The 13,023-nt window shown below is 50.4% G+C and overlaps 10 non-coding genes across 10 annotated transcripts; all 10 read left to right on the forward strand.

The window, feature by feature from the left end:
* The first annotated feature begins 433 nt into the window (after positions 1–433).
* Positions 434–624, forward strand: LOC137079814 (U2 spliceosomal RNA). Its single transcript, XR_010905749.1, has one exon. It is a non-coding gene; the product is annotated as a U2 spliceosomal RNA (small nuclear RNA).
* Positions 625–1,090: 466 nt separating this feature from the next.
* On the forward strand, positions 1,091–1,254 carry LOC137079658 (U1 spliceosomal RNA). The gene has a single exon (XR_010905604.1). It is a non-coding gene; the product is annotated as a U1 spliceosomal RNA (small nuclear RNA).
* A 1,007-nt stretch (positions 1,255–2,261) lies between these two features.
* LOC137079816 (U2 spliceosomal RNA) lies at positions 2,262–2,452 on the forward strand. Its single transcript, XR_010905750.1, has one exon. It is a non-coding gene; the product is annotated as a U2 spliceosomal RNA (small nuclear RNA).
* A 470-nt stretch (positions 2,453–2,922) lies between these two features.
* Positions 2,923–3,086, forward strand: LOC137079659 (U1 spliceosomal RNA). Its single transcript, XR_010905605.1, has one exon. It is a non-coding gene; the product is annotated as a U1 spliceosomal RNA (small nuclear RNA).
* A 1,003-nt stretch (positions 3,087–4,089) lies between these two features.
* LOC137079817 (U2 spliceosomal RNA) lies at positions 4,090–4,280 on the forward strand. Its single transcript, XR_010905751.1, has one exon. It is a non-coding gene; the product is annotated as a U2 spliceosomal RNA (small nuclear RNA).
* A 462-nt stretch (positions 4,281–4,742) lies between these two features.
* Positions 4,743–4,906, forward strand: LOC137079660 (U1 spliceosomal RNA). Its single transcript, XR_010905606.1, has one exon. It is a non-coding gene; the product is annotated as a U1 spliceosomal RNA (small nuclear RNA).
* Positions 4,907–5,913: 1,007 nt separating this feature from the next.
* LOC137079818 (U2 spliceosomal RNA) lies at positions 5,914–6,104 on the forward strand. Its single transcript, XR_010905752.1, has one exon. It is a non-coding gene; the product is annotated as a U2 spliceosomal RNA (small nuclear RNA).
* Positions 6,105–6,570: 466 nt separating this feature from the next.
* Positions 6,571–6,734, forward strand: LOC137080366 (U1 spliceosomal RNA). Its single transcript, XR_010906218.1, has one exon. It is a non-coding gene; the product is annotated as a U1 spliceosomal RNA (small nuclear RNA).
* A 1,008-nt stretch (positions 6,735–7,742) lies between these two features.
* Positions 7,743–7,933, forward strand: LOC137079819 (U2 spliceosomal RNA). Its single transcript, XR_010905753.1, has one exon. It is a non-coding gene; the product is annotated as a U2 spliceosomal RNA (small nuclear RNA).
* Positions 7,934–8,399: 466 nt separating this feature from the next.
* LOC137079734 (U1 spliceosomal RNA) lies at positions 8,400–8,563 on the forward strand. Its single transcript, XR_010905677.1, has one exon. It is a non-coding gene; the product is annotated as a U1 spliceosomal RNA (small nuclear RNA).
* The last annotated feature ends 4,460 nt before the right edge of the window (positions 8,564–13,023 follow it).

Here is a 13,023-nt window from a genome sequence, read left to right on the forward strand (position 1 = left end):
CGAAATTCCCACTTTTTTTCCGATCTGGACGGACAGTCAGACTCCAGAGAATCTTTCTGCACTGGTTTGGGCCAGATCGGGCAAAAGACCTAGGACTAGTGTGCAAAAGTAGGTTTTTCACAAAATCCCAAATACCCGAAAATTTCGCCAGCGCAACCTTCGAATCCGAGGCATGCGTCTCGCTCGGCTCGAGCCAAGGATTCCGATGATATAAGACACTTGGTTCTGCGGCGTGCGGTTTGGGAGCTACGAGCCATTTCGTGCCGGGCCCATCGGGGGGCCAGCCTTGGTGATGTTGTAGAGCGAGTGGCTAGTACCATCCCTCAAAGTTTCAGGTCTCTACGACGTAAGGCCTTTGCCAACCCTCCCCCCCTCACCGCTTCCCAGATGGGCGTCGCCTTTGCCGGCTCCCCTGCCGCTGCGTCATTGTGTCATCGCTTCTCGGCCTTTTGGCTAAGATCAAGTGTAGTATCTGTTCTTATCAGTTTAATATCTGATACGTCCCCTATCCGGGGACTGCATATTAAATTGATTTTTGGCACATGGAGCCGGAACCGGGGCTTGCTCCGTCCACTCCACGCATCGACCTGGTATTGCAGTGCCTCCAGGAACGGTGTGCTTCCCCTTTTTGGGGACTGCGAATTGTTGTGACTAATAGAAGAACCAACAACACCACTGGAATTTTGTCAGAGAATACAGAAATACGCAGGAAGCGCATACAGAATGACGATGAGGTGACGCAACGATGACCGTGCCACAGAGAAAGCAGCAAGCTGCGGTCATATGAGCATAGGGAAAAAAGAAGAACAAAAGCGTCGGTTGCCGGCCGGCTGACTCATCACCGTCACAGCACGTTTTTTGATGTCCCTCTTATTTGAGAGTCTTTACCAACGAGCTGATGAGTCGAATCAGGGGTTTGTGTTGGATGGATTAGGGACACCTGATTCAAATCAAGGTCACGCACGCACGCACGCAGCAGTCAAGCAATGGAAGGTGCCCCGTCCTTCCTTTTCTTGGGGGAGGGGAAGGTCACCGTGTTTGAGGATGGCGAAGGGGGATAGGGGGCCTCTGCCTGGAGGCCAGGCAACTCATACTTACCTGGCAGGGGAGACACCATGATCAGGAAGGTGGTTCACCCAGGGCGAGGCTCGGCCATTGCACTCCGGTTGTGCTGACCCCTGCGAATTCCCCAAATGTGGGAATCTCGACTGCGTAATTTATGGTAGTGGGGGACTGCGTTCGCGCTCTCCCCTGTACACACTGGTTAAAAGCAGATAGCGTGGAGGGAAAAAGCGTGCGGTTCTTGACGCTTGTGGCGCCGCCCACTGCCCCAAAGGGTGAAGTTGCACCAGTTTGTTATGTTTCTGTCTCTTTCTGCTGTGTCAGCCAGTGACCCGGAGAGTTCAGAGAACTGAACTGCGTTTGTTTTCATCGAGGTTGTCGAAACCTGCGACCGGTTTGCCGAATGTGGTTTTTCCCACAAACTTTGATATTCAACGGACGAGTTGATTGACAGCAGTGGTCCCAAAGGCAAAGTTGTTCGGATGGAGGTTTTCTGTCGTATGGTACGACTGTCTCGTGCGCGTGCTGTGAAAAAGCACGCGACATACGTTCGCCTATAGCCGCTCTCATGTTGTTGCTTTTTCATTTTAAAGCGCCACTAGGTGGCCATTCACCGAGTCCTTTCTCGCCTGACCCCAGACTGAGCCCGTGCACGGGTGTACCGGCTTGGGTGAAATTGTCTCGTTCCGTCCAAGAGCTATAGCCGTTCTAGCAGACCCCGCCTCGCCCAGCCCGTAGGTTTCGGCCTGCCGCCGCCAAGCTGAATCGAAATTCCCACTTTTTTTCCGATCTGGACGGACAGTCAGACTCCAGAGAATCTTTCTGCACTGGTTTGGGCCAGATCGGGCAAAAGACCTAGGACTAGTGTGCAAAAGTAGGTTTTTCACAAAATCCCAAATACCCGAAAATTTCGCCAGCGCAACCTTCGAATCCGAGGCATGCGTCTCGCTCGGCTCGAGCCAAGGATTCCGATGATATAAGACACTTGGTTCTGCGGCGTGCGGTTTGGGAGCTACGAGCCATTTCGTGCCGGGCCCATCGGGGGGCCAGCCTTGGTGATGTTGTAGAGCGAGTGGCTAGTACCATCCCTCAAAGTTTCAGGTCTCTACGACGTAAGGCCTTTGCCAACCCTCCCCCCCTCACCGCTTCCCAGATGGGCGTCGCCTTTGCCGGCTCCCCTGCCGCTGCGTCATTGTGTCATCGCTTCTCGGCCTTTTGGCTAAGATCAAGTGTAGTATCTGTTCTTATCAGTTTAATATCTGATACGTCCCCTATCCGGGGACTGCATATTAAATTGATTTTTGGCACATGGAGCCGGAACCGGGGCTTGCTCCGTCCACTCCACGCATCGACCTGGTATTGCAGTGCCTCCAGGAACGGTGTGCTTCCCCTTTTTGGGGACTGCGAATTGTTGTGACTAATAGAAGAACCAACAACACCACTGGAATTTTGTCAGAGAATACAGAAATACGCAGGAAGCGCATACAGAATGACGATGAGGTGACGCAACGATGACCGTGCCACAGAGAAAGCAGCAAGCTGCGGTCATATGAGCATAGGGAAAAAAGAAGAACAAAAGCGTCGGTTGCCGGCCGGCTGACTCATCACCGTCACAGCACGTTTTTTGATGTCCCTCTTATTTGAGAGTCTTTACCAACGAGCTGATGAGTCGAATCAGGGGTTTGTGTTGGATGGATTAGGGACACCTGATTCAAATCAAGGTCACGCACGCACGCACGCACGCAGCAGTCAAGCAATGGAAGGTGCCCCGTCCTTCCTTTTCTTGGGGGAGGGGAAGGTCACCGTGTTTGAGGATGGCGAAGGGGGATAGGGCGCCTCTGCCTGGAGGCCAGGCAACTCATACTTACCTGGCAGGGGAGACACCATGATCAGGAAGGTGGTTCACCCAGGGCGAGGCTCGGCCATTGCACTCCGGTTGTGCTGACCCCTGCGAATTCCCCAAATGTGGGAATCTCGACTGCGTAATTTATGGTAGTGGGGGACTGCGTTCGCGCTCTCCCCTGTACACACTGGTTAAAAGCAGATAGCGTGGAGGGAAAAAGCGTGCGGTTCTTGACGCTTGTGGCGCCGCCCACTGCCCCAAAGGGTGAAGTTGCACCAGTTTTGTTATGTTTCTGTCTCTTTCTGCTGTGTCAGCCAGTGACCCGGAGAGTTCAGAGAACTGCTTTTGTTTTCATCGAGGTTGTCGAAACCTGCGACCGGTTTGCCGAATGTGGTTTTTCCCACAAACTTTGATATTCAACGGACGAGTTGATTGACAGCAGTGGTCCCAAAGGCAAAGTTGTTCGGATGGAGGTTTTCTGTCGTATGGTACGACTGTCTCGTGCGCGTGCTGTGAAAAAGCACGCGACATACGTTCGCCTATAGCCGCTCTCATGTTGTTGCTTTTTCATTTTAAAGCGCCACTAGGTGGCCATTCACCGCGTCCTTTCTCGCCTGACCCCAGACTGAGCCCGTGCACGGGTGTACCGGCTTGGGTGAAATTGTCTCGTTCCGTCCAAGAGCTATAGCCGTTCTAGCAGACCCCGCCTCGCCCAGCCCGTAGGTTTCGGCCTGCCGCCGCCAAGCTGAATCGAAATTCCCACTTTTTTTCCGATCTGGACGGACAGTCAGACTCCAGAGAATCTTTCTGCACTGGTTTGGGCCAGATCGGGCAAAAGACCTAGGACTAGTGTGCAAAAGTAGGTTTTTCACAAAATCCCAAATACCCGAAAATTTCGCCAGCGCAACCTTCGAATCCGAGGCATGCGTCTCGCTCGGCTCGAGCCAAGGATTCCGATGATATAAGACACTTGGTTCTGCGGCGTGCGGTTTGGGAGCTACGAGCCATTTCGTGCCGGGCCCATCGGGGGGCCAGCCTTGGTGATGTTGTAGAGCGAGTGGCTAGTACCATCCCTCAAAGTTTCAGGTCTCTACGACGTAAGGCCTTTGCCAACCCTCCCCCCCTCACCGCTTCCCAGATGGGCGTCGCCTTTGCCGGCTCCCCTGTCGCTGCGTCATTGTGTCATCGCTTCTCGGCCTTTTGGCTAAGATCAAGTGTAGTATCTGTTCTTATCAGTTTAATATCTGATACGTCCCCTATCCGGGGACTGCATATTAAATTGATTTTTGGCACATGGAGCCGGAACCGGGGCTTGCTCCGTCCACTCCACGCATCGACCTGGTATTGCAGTGCCTCCAGGAACGGTGTGCTTCCCCTTTTTGGGGACTGCGAATTGTTGTGACTAATAGAAGAACCAACAACACCACTGGAATTTTGTCAGAGAATACAGAAATACGCAGGAAGCGCATACAGAATGACGATGAGGTGACGCAACGATGACCGTGCCACAGAGAAAGCAGCAAGCTGCGGTCATATGAGCATAGGGAAAAAAGAAGAACAAAAGCGTCGGTTGCCGGCCGGCTGACTCATCACCGTCACAGCACGTTTTTTGATGTCCCTCTTATTTGAGAGTCTTTACCAACGAGCTGATGAGTCGAATCAGGGGTTTGTGTTGGATGGATTAGGGACACCTGATTCAAATCAAGGTCACGCACGCACGCAGCAGTCAAGCAATGGAAGGTGCCCCGTCCTTCCTTTTCTTGGGGGAGGGGAAGGTCACCGTGTTTGAGGATGGCGAAGGGGGATAGGGGGCCTCTGCCTGGAGGCCAGGCAACTCATACTTACCTGGCAGGGGAGACACCATGATCAGGAAGGTGGTTCACCCAGGGCGAGGCTCGGCCATTGCACTCCGGTTGTGCTGACCCCTGCGAATTCCCCAAATGTGGGAATCTCGACTGCGTAATTTATGGTAGTGGGGGACTGCGTTCGCGCTCTCCCCTGTACACACTGGTTAAAAGCAGATAGCGTGGAGGGAAAAAGCGTGCGGTTCTTGACGCTTGTGGCGCCGCCCACTGCCCCAAAGGGTGAAGTTGCACCAGTTTGTTATGTTTCTGTCTCTTTCTGCTGTGTCAGCCAGTGACCCGGAGAGTTCAGAGAACTGAACTGCGTTTGTTTTCATCGAGGTTGTCGAAACCTGCGACCGGTTTGCCGAATGTGGTTTTTCCCACAAACTTTGATATTCAACGGACGAGTTGATTGACAGCAGTGGTCCCAAAGGCAAAGTTGTTCGGATGGAGGTTTTCTGTCGTATGGTACGACTGTCTCGTGCGCGTGCTGTGAAAAAGCACGCGACATACGTTCGCCTATAGCCGCTCTCATGTTGTTGCTTTTTCATTTTAAAGCGCCACTAGGTGGCCATTCACCGCGTCCTTTCTCGCCTGACCCCAGACTGAGCCCGTGCACGGGTGTACCGGCTTGGGTGAAATTGTCTCGTTCCGTCCAAGAGCTATAGCCGTTCTAGCAGACCCCGCCTCGCCCAGCCCGTAGGTTTCGGCCTGCCGCCGCCAAGCTGAATCGAAATTCCCACTTTTTTTCCGATCTGGACGGACAGTCAGACTCCAGAGAATCTTTCTGCACTGGTTTGGGCCAGATCGGGCAAAAGACCTAGGACTAGTGTGCAAAAGTAGGTTTTTCACAAAATCCCAAATACCCGAAAATTTCGCCAGCGCAACCTTCGAATCCGAGGCATGCGTCTCGCTCGGCTCGAGCCAAGGATTCCGATGATATAAGACACTTGGTTCTGCGGCGTGCGGTTTGGGAGCTACGAGCCATTTCGTGCCGGGCCCATCGGGGGGCCAGCCTTGGTGATGTTGTAGAGCGAGTGGCTAGTACCATCCCTCAAAGTTTCAGGTCTCTACGACGTAAGGCCTTTGCCAACCCTCCCCCCCTCACCGCTTCCCAGATGGGCGTCGCCTTTGCCGGCTCCCCTGCCGCTGCGTCATTGTGTCATCGCTTCTCGGCCTTTTGGCTAAGATCAAGTGTAGTATCTGTTCTTATCAGTTTAATATCTGATACGTCCCCTATCCGGGGACTGCATATTAAATTGATTTTTGGCACATGGAGCCGGAACCGGGGCTTGCTCCGTCCACTCCACGCATCGACCTGGTATTGCAGTGCCTCCAGGAACGGTGTGCTTCCCCTTTTTGGGGACTGCGAATTGTTGTGACTAATAGAAGAACCAACAACACCACTGGAATTTTGTCAGAGAATACAGAAATATGCAGGAAGCGCATACAGAATGACGATGAGGTGACGCAACGATGACCGTGCCACAGAGAAAGCAGCAAGCTGCGGTCATATGAGCATAGGGAAAAAAGAAGAACAAAAGCGTCGGTTGCCGGCCGGCTGACTCATCACCGTCACAGCACGTTTTTTGATGTCCCTCTTATTTGAGAGTCTTTACCAACGAGCTGATGAGTCGAATCAGGGGTTTGTGTTGGATGGATTAGGGACACCTGATTCAAATCAAGGTCACGCACGCACGCACGCAGCAGTCAAGCAATGGAAGGTGCCCCGTCCTTCCTTTTCTTGGGGGAGGGGAAGGTCACCGTGTTTGAGGATGGCGAAGGGGGATAGGGCGCCTCTGCCTGGAGGCCAGGCAACTCATACTTACCTGGCAGGGGAGACACCATGATCAGGAAGGTGGTTCACCCAGGGCGAGGCTCGGCCATTGCACTCCGGTTGTGCTGACCCCTGCGAATTCCCCAAATGTGGGAATCTCGACTGCATAATTTATGGTAGTGGGGGACTGCGTTCGCGCTCTCCCCTGTACACACTGGTTAAAAGCAGATAGCGTGGAGGGAAAAAGCGTGCGGTTCTTGACGCTTGTGGCGCCGCCCACTGCCCCAAAGGGTGAAGTTGCACCAGTTTTGTTATGTTTCTGTCTCTTTCTGCTGTGTCAGCCAGTGACCCGGAGAGTTCAGAGAACTGAACTGCGTTTGTTTTCATCGAGGTTGTCGAAACCTGCGACCGGTTTGCCGAATGTGGTTTTTCCCACAAACTTTGATATTCAACGGACGAGTTGATTGACAGCAGTGGTCCCAAAGGCAAAGTTGTTCGGATGGAGGTTTTCTGTCGTATGGTACGACTGTCTCGTGCGCGTGCTGTGAAAAAGCACGCGACATACGTTCGCCTATAGCCGCTCTCATGTTGTTGCTTTTTCATTTTAAAGCGCCACTAGGTGGCCATTCACCGCGTCCTTTCTCGCCTGACCCCAGACTGAGCCCGTGCACGGGTGTACCGGCTTGGGTGAAATTGTCTCGTTCCGTCCAAGAGCTATAGCCGTTCTAGCAGACCCCGCCTCGCCCAGCCCGTAGGTTTCGGCCTGCCGCCGCCAAGCTGAATCGAAATTCCCACTTTTTTTCCGATCTGGACGGACAGTCAGACTCCAGAGAATCTTTCTGCACTGGTTTGGGCCAGATCGGGCAAAAGACCTAGGACTAGTGTGCAAAAGTAGGTTTTTCACAAAATCCCAAATACCCGAAAATTTCGCCAGCGCAACCTTCGAATCCGAGGCATGCGTCTCGCTCGGCTCGAGCCAAGGATTCCGATGATATAAGACACTTGGTTCTGCGGCGTGCGGTTTGGGAGCTACGAGCCATTTCGTGCCGGGCCCATCGGGGGGCCAGCCTTGGTGATGTTGTAGAGCGAGTGGCTAGTACCATCCCTCAAAGTTTCAGGTCTCTACGACGTAAGGCCTTTGCCAACCCTCCCCCCCTCACCGCTTCCCAGATGGGCGTCGCCTTTGCCGGCTCCCCTGTCGCTGCGTCATTGTGTCATCGCTTCTCGGCCTTTTGGCTAAGATCAAGTGTAGTATCTGTTCTTATCAGTTTAATATCTGATACGTCCCCTATCCGGGGACTGCATATTAAATTGATTTTTGGCACATGGAGCCGGAACCGGGGCTTGCTCCGTCCACTCCACGCATCGACCTGGTATTGCAGTGCCTCCAGGAACGGTGTGCTTCCCCTTTTTGGGGACTGCGAATTGTTGTGACTAATAGAAGAACCAACAACACCACTGGAATTTTGTCAGAGAATACAGAAATACGCAGGAAGCGCATACAGAATGACGATGAGGTGACGCAACGATGACCGTGCCACAGAGAAAGCAGCAAGCTGCGGTCATATGAGCATAGGGAAAAAAGAAGAACAAAAGCGTCGGTTGCCGGCCGGCTGACTCATCACCGTCACAGCACGTTTTTTGATGTCCCTCTTATTTGAGAGTCTTTACCAACGAGCTGATGAGTCGAATCAGGGGTTTGTGTTGGATGGATTAGGGACACCTGATTCAAATCAAGGTCACGCACGCACGCACGCAGCAGTCAAGCAATGGAAGGTGCCCCGTCCTTCCTTTTCTTGGGGGAGGGGAAGGTCACCGTGTTTGAGGATGGCGAAGGGGGATAGGGGGCCTCTGCCTGGAGGCCAGGCAACTCATACTTACCTGGCAGGGGAGACACCATGATCAGGAAGGTGGTTCACCCAGGGCGAGGCTCGGCCATTGCGCTCCGGTTGTGCTGACCCCTGCGAATTCCCCAAATGTGGGAATCTCGACTGCATAATTTATGGTAGTGGGGGACTGCGTTCGCGCTCTCCCCTGTACACACTGGTTAAAAGCAGATAGCGTGGAGGGAAAAAGCGTGCGGTTCTTGACGCTTGTGGCGCCGCCCACTGCCCCAAAGGGTGAAGTTGCACCAGTTTTGTTATGTTTCTGTCTCTTTCTGCTGTGTCAGCCAGTGACCCGGAGAGTTCAGAGAACTGAACTGCGTTTGTTTTCATCGAGGTTGTCGAAACCTGCGACCGGTTTGCCGAATGTGGTTTTTCCCACAAACTTTGATATTCAACGGACGAGTTGATTGACAGCAGTGGTCCCAAAGGCAAAGTTGTTCGGATGGAGGTTTTCTGTCGTATGGTACGACTGTCTCGTGCGCGTGCTGTGAAAAAGCACGCGACATACGTTCGCCTATAGCCGCTCTCATGTTGTTGCTTTTTCATTTTAAAGCGCCACTAGGTGGCCATTCACCGCGTCCTTTCTCGCCTGACCCCAGACTGAGCCCGTGCACGGGTGTACCGGCTTGGGTGAAATTGTCTCGTTCCGTCCAAGAGCTATAGCCGTTCTAGCAGACCCCGCCTCGCCCAGCCCGTAGGTTTCGGCCTGCCGCCGCCAAGCTGAATCGAAATTCCCACTTTTTTTCCGATCTGGACGGACAGTCAGACTCCAGAGAATCTTTCTGCACTGGTTTGGGCCAGATCGGGCAAAAGACCTAGGACTAGTGTGCAAAAGTAGGTTTTTCACAAAATCCCAAATACCCGAAAATTTCGCCAGCGCAACCTTCGAATCCGAGGCATGCGTCTCGCTCGGCTCGAGCCAAGGATTCCGATGATATAAGACACTTGGTTCTGCGGCGTGCGGTTTGGGAGCTACGAGCCATTTCGTGCCGGGCCCATCGGGGGGCCAGCCTTGGTGATGTTGTAGAGCGAGTGGCTAGTACCATCCCTCAAAGTTTCAGGTCTCTACGACGTAAGGCCTTTGCCAACCCTCCCCCCCTCACCGCTTCCCAGATGGGCGTCGCCTTTGCCGGCTCCCCTGTCGCTGCGTCATTGTGTCATCGCTTCTCGGCCTTTTGGCTAAGATCAAGTGGTCTGGTCTGACGGTAGAGACAGCGATCGCCTCTTGTTGGACCTTTGTCTCGTGTGTTGCTTGTCACACGGGACATACAGCCTTCAGGAGGTACATTGACAAGCGGCTTTTAGGGGACGACTCGTTCTTCGAGGAATCTACTTGGTTTTAAAGGTAAGCAGGTTTTTATATTATTTATTTATTTATTTGTTTATTTATTTAAATTATTGCTTATTTTATTGCTTGTTTTTAGCCGCAGCGTGCTGTTGGTGCCTCCATCATGTCGGCTGCTCGTGCCGGCGTGAGGAGGCACCACAGTGTGCGTTTTAAATTTAAAAGAAAAGAGGATGGTACTCTCCAGGGCATGTCCAGACTGGACTTTTCCAGGAAGTACATCCAACAGACTCTGGGTTTTAAAGCTACAGACATAAACTGTTTATTGACTCTGCCCCTGAACCATGGTTTTGATGTGAGTTTTACATCTGCTTCTCTGTTGAGTACTTTCTGGTCTCGGTTTGAAACATGTAAAGCCAATTTCTCCATGTTCACAGTGGAAAAGCTAACTGATAATTCACTGAAAGTGGTGATTGTCAGGATGTTTAATGAAACTGTGAGTGGAGAGGATATTGTTGTATGGTTGGCAAGATACTGCTCTATTCGTGGACCACCAGTCAAGGTTTTAGATGAGGACGGTATCTGGAGCTGTGCGTGGAGAGTGCCCATCAAACAATGGGCAGATCCCAACAGCTACCATGGTCTGAGTCAAATACCATCAATGATTGTGTTGGGCGAGAATAGAGGCTACATCCACTACCAAGGGATGCCCAAGCTTTGCCGCAAATGTGGCAAACTTGGACATCTCGCCGAGGCATGTCAGGAAGTAATATGCAGAAAGTGTAGAGAAATTGGACACACCTTTGAAGAGTGCCAAAATGGCAGAAAGTGTAACCTCTGTGGAGAATCAACCCATCTCTACAGAGATTGCCCTAAAAGTTTTGCCAACAAGTTGAAAAACAACAAAATGGCCGCCCCACCCAATGTACAAACAAGTGAGGAGGCGGGCCCTGAGGTTTTGGCGGGAAATTCAAAATCCCAGCCAGCCTCAGGGATTGGACAGGAAGGAGGAAGTGGGGTGGCCACAGGGGCGGAGTCAATTTTAGCAGTTGAACGAGGGGAGGAAGCCAATCCTCAAGAAGAAAGTAAAGAGAAAATGGAGGAGGAAGAGGAGGAAACGGCTTCCTCCCTAGAAACAGTCCCGGAGCTGAGTGTTGTGGACAGTGGGAGTGGAACTGATTGTTCTCTCCCCAATGCTCAAGTGCAGAAAAGGTCTGCGAGATCTCCTCTGGTTCAAACAGAGGAGAAAAGGCTGAGGGCATCGCATCGGCTAGATAGTTCCTCTTCGGAAGATCTAGACCGTATGTGGCCCCCAGAATCTCCAAATGAAGTCTCTTTTCTGCACATAAAGCTAAGAACATCGTCGCCAAAGGAGTGGCAAGAGTTCCCCTCTGTGGCTCCTGAGGCGCCAAGCACTTGCCTTCCTGATTCCAGTATTTCTGGGGAAAAGGAAAGAGAAGTGCAACAAGATGTAACATGATTTTAATTCTGTCTTTGTAGTCCACTCTTGTTTTATCTTTTAAATGACTTGTACCTTTTTAGCCATACTGCTCATGGCTCTCACTATCTCTACAATTAATGTGAGAAGTGTGAAGAGCAATATGCGAGCACAGAGCGTCTTATCCTTTTTAAAATATTTTAAGTCAGATGTGTTTTTATTGCAAGAATGTGGTTTGCCGTTTTTACCAAACTACAGGAAATGGGAGGAGCTCTGGACCCCAGGACCTTCCATTTGGAGCGGGTCCAATTTTAACAAAAATGATGGTGTTGCTATTTTAATTAACAATAAGAATATCTTGGTGAAGGGCAGCACTGTGGTGAAGGACGGGCGGGCAATTTTAGCAAATCTGACTTTTTTAGGTAAGGATTTTAACGTTTTAAATGTATATGGTTTTACGGATAAAAATGAAAGGTATGAGTTTTTAGAAGACCTGCAGCCCCACATGCTAGGTAGGGCTCCTTTAGTGGTAGCAGGGGATTTTAACTGTGTTTTATCAAAGAAGGACAGAAAGAGGGTGGGAGATGATTTTAAGATTGATAAGACATCGGTTTTATTACTAAGCTTAGTTAGAGATTTTAGGTTAGTTGACTGTTTTAAAATAATGCATCAAAGAGAGGAGGGCTTCACCTGGTTCAGTGGTGACGGCACCAAAGCCTCTCGAATCGACTACCTATTTACAAGAGATTTCCCGCCAACCGATGCTACATTGACCCCACTCTTCTTCTCAGACCACTTAATGCTATCTTGCACTCTTTCACTGCCCACTGGTGTGACAGTAGGGGGAGGTCTGTGGAAGCTGAACTGCTCCCTCTTAGAAGATGAGGAGGTAGTCAGAGAATATAGGGAGCAGTTCAGCCAATGGCAGACCCTCCAAGACTTTTATGACTCACGTGCACAGTGGTGGGAGATGGTGAAGGAACGGACAAGACTTTTTTTTAGAAAGACAGGCAGAGACAAAAAGAATAGATTTAAACGACGCATGATGGGGCTGCAAAAACGACTACAAAGGTATTTTAATCTTTTAAATGACGGGTTTGATTTTAATGAAGATATTAAAATGGTAAAAGATGAGATGTCAGTTTTATCCAAAATACAAAGCAAAGGTGTCATTTTAAGGAGCAGGGAGAGGGAAACAGAGGAAGGAGAAAAGTGTACTAGGTATTTTTTTTAAAAGATAATTTCACAGGGTGGGACAATTACTGTTTTAAAAAGTGGAGGGAGGGAAGCCCATATCACAAAAGAGATTTTAAAAGAAACTGAAGAATTTTATGAACAATTATACAATACCAAAGAAGTACACAATGACGCGATAAAGGAAGTTTTAGAGTTTTTAGAAAAGAAATTAGACAAATGTGCTATTTTATCTCAAGATTTTAACATTTTAGAGATGGACAAAGCTCTTAAAAGTTTTAAACGAGGAAAGTCCCCAGGAATAGATGGACTTCCTCTAGAGTTTTACTCCACTTTTTGGGATATTTTAGCACACGACTTACTGACTGTTTTTAAGGAATTTGAGACTCTGGACAGACTTCCTGACAGTTTTAGAATAGGGATAGTTTCACTCTTGCTAAAAAAAGGTGACAAGACTGACTTAAAAAACTGGCGACCCATTACTCTTTTAAACTTTGATTGTAAGATTTTTAGCAAAATTTTATCCATGCGCATGTCGACTGTTTTAGAGGACGTAATTCACCTGGATCAAGCATGTGCTGTGCCCGGAAGGAAGATCACGGACAGCCTGGTACTGATCAGAGATGCTATCTGTTATGCGAGAGACAGAAATATTCGGCTAGTAGTCCTAAATTTAGATTTTGAAAAAGCATTT

The sequence above is a fragment of the Pseudorasbora parva genome, chromosome 6 (assembly GCF_024679245.1).
Source record: "Pseudorasbora parva isolate DD20220531a chromosome 6, ASM2467924v1, whole genome shotgun sequence".
NCBI lineage: Eukaryota > Metazoa > Chordata > Actinopteri > Cypriniformes > Gobionidae > Pseudorasbora > Pseudorasbora parva.